The sequence below is a fragment of the Bubalus bubalis genome, chromosome 2 (genome assembly GCF_019923935.1).
Source record: "Bubalus bubalis isolate 160015118507 breed Murrah chromosome 2, NDDB_SH_1, whole genome shotgun sequence".
Lineage (NCBI taxonomy): Eukaryota > Metazoa > Chordata > Mammalia > Artiodactyla > Bovidae > Bubalus > Bubalus bubalis.
The window spans coordinates 124,393,299-124,396,330 of NC_059158.1; positions in this window are offsets into that span (position 1 = coordinate 124,393,299).

Below are 3,032 nucleotides of genomic sequence, written 5' to 3' on the forward strand. Positions count from 1 at the left end.
TGCCCTTTTTTTCTTTCTTATCCAAAAGCACTGGGAATGATGCAGTTGGATTCCTGTGTGAGAAAGTTTGCTTTAGTAAATCAACAATTGGACTTGTCAGTGTCAACACATGCTTCTCAGAAACTGATTGATTAAGTGGACTTAAAAGGATATCGAAAAATTGATAGACACCATTAGTAGACTCAAATTTCTATGAGCGTATAAATGTTGCCCAAGCAGAGAATGTGAAGTTTATCCAAACACACATGGAGCAATCACAAAAATCGTCCTTGTGCTAGCCTCACAGAAAGCCTGCATGTGCTTAACCAACTCAACACCCACTATGTTCTCTGACTGCTGCTTCTGCTGCTAAGTCACTTCAGTCGTGTCCAACTCTGTGCGACCCCATAGACGGCAGCTCACCAGGCTCCCCCGTCCCTGGGATTCTCCAGGCAAGAACACGGGAGTGGGTTGCCATGTCCTTCTCTGACTACCATGCAATAAAATATATCAAGGACCATAGGATCAACACAAACATTCCATGTGTCTGGGGATTAGACAATCCTAGTCAATTACACCTGGCTCAAAGAGGAAATCACCTGGGGAAACCATAAAATGCTTAGACCTGAATGGCCTTAAAGGTGCTCTATACTCAAATTTAAGACAGAGCTAAAAAAAAAAAGTACTCACAGGAAAATACACAGAATTAAATACATTTATTGGAAACAAGAAATAATGAAACAAATGAACTAAGGATTCAACTCAAGAAGTTACAGCAAAACATAAGAAAAGAAGGATGAATTAATAACTTTAAAAATAGGGGACTAAATAAATAAGGGACTTGCCTGGTGGTCCAGTGGTTAAGACTTTGCCTTCCAATGCAGGGGGTGTGGGTTCGATCCCAGGTCAGGGAGCTAAGATTGCACATGCCTCAAAAAACCAAAACATAAAAAATAGAAGCAATATGGTAACAGATTCAATAAAAGACTTTAAAAAATCAGAGAAACAGAGCTAAAAAGGATGGGCTACTGAGTGCCAACAGTTGCTTCTTTGAATAAATTAATATGACTAATCAAGGAAAATAGAATAAATATGCAAATATGATATATAATAAAAAAGAAAAAGCTCAAAAATAATACTCTGTGGATATAAAAAGAAGAAGAATCACCACAGGATATTAAATTGATGTGCGTGTGTTCAGTTGCTTCAGTTGTGTCTGACTCTTTGCAACCCTATGGACTATAGCTTGCCAGAGTCCTCAGTCCATGGGATTCTCCAGGCAAGAATACTGGAGTGGGTTGCCACGCTCTCCTCCAGGGGATCTTCTCAACCCAGGGATCAAACGCATGTCTCTTAGTCTCCTGCATTGACAGGTGGGTTCTTTATCACTAGCGTTACCCAGGAAGCCCAGTAAATTAATAAACCTGAGCAAAATGAATAAATTCCTAGAAAACACAAAGCAATGAATAAATTCAAGAAGAAATACTTGAATAGATCAATAGTTGTTTTAAAAATTGAAAAGATAATCATGATCTTTTTATAAAAAATTCTAGGGTCATAAAATCTTATAGGTGAGTTTTGCCAAACTTTCAGGAAATAGGTAAGTGTTCTCTTACAACACTTGTTCCAGAATTAAACAAATCAAGGAAGATACCAATCCATTTAATAAGGCTGGTTAGCATAACATGGATTCTGAAACATGATTAGGACAGTACAGGAAATTATAGATTTATTTCACTTATGAGTGTAGTGGGGATAGGGTTTATTTAAGAATGCAAGGATAATTAAACATCAGAAAAATCTATCAATGCAATTCTTCCCAAATGAAAGAACAAAATCATTTCATTATTTCAATAGCACTCAAGAAATGCCAACATCCAATTCTGATTAAAAACTTAGTAAACCAAGAATAGAAGGGAATTTCTTTAACTTGATAAAAGCTGTATGCCAAAATCCTACAGCAAAATCATAATTAATGGAGAAACTTGAGACTCATTTTCATTAAGATTTAGAACAAAGAAACTCTACTCATACTATCAGCACAATTTTTTTTAAATATAGTATTACAGGCCGAAGCTATAAGACAAGGAAGGGGATAAGAGGTGTAAGGATTTAGATGAACAGATAAGACTGTCATTTGTGGAAGCATTGACCAGCTGCATGGAAACCCCAAGGAAATCAACAAGAAAATACTAGAATTGGTAAGAAAATCATCAGCTTTCAAGATGAAAGACCAGCTTAGAAAAATCAGCAGAATTTCTTTATAGTAGTTGGTATTTTCCTTTCCTTTTCTCTCTATTTCTTTTTTTTTTCCTTTCATTTTCTTTCCTTCAACAACTCTTTAAATGCATGAAACAAGTTTTAGCTCATGGGTCACACAAAAACAAACCATAATCTGAGTTTTACCTGCAGGCCACAGCTTGCTGTTCCTTACTAAGTAACTGCAGTGCTAGCCAGACAGAGAACCAAAATAAGATGCTATTCACAATATCATAGGAACTATGAATTATCTGGTCTTAACAAAAATGAACAAAAAATGAACAAGACTTTCTTGTCTTAAGAATAGCCTCTCTACCAAAGGAAATTTGAAAAAAATTTTAAAAATGAAGAAATGTTCTGTATTCATAAATGTTAATAGCATCCAAAGCAATCTATAAATTAAGAATTAACCTCAATAAAAAGAGATAAGGTTTCTCAAAGAAATCAACACATTCATTCCAAAGCTTATTTAGGATAATAAAGGTTCATGGATGATAAGTCTGTTTTGGGAAAGAATAGCAAAAAAATTTTTTTTAATTTTGTTGTTGTTCATTAGCTCAGTTGAGTCCAACTCTTTTGTGACCCCATGGACTGCAGCATGCCAGGCTTCTCTGTCCTTTGTTGATTTAGACCATTTTTTAAAAAGGTTTTATTGAATTTGTTACAATATTGCTTATGTTTTATGTTTTGATTTTTTTGGCCACAAGGCATGTGGACCAGGTATTGAACCCACACTCCCTGTACTGGAAGGTAAAATCTTAACCACTATACCACTGAGGAAGTCCCAAGAATAG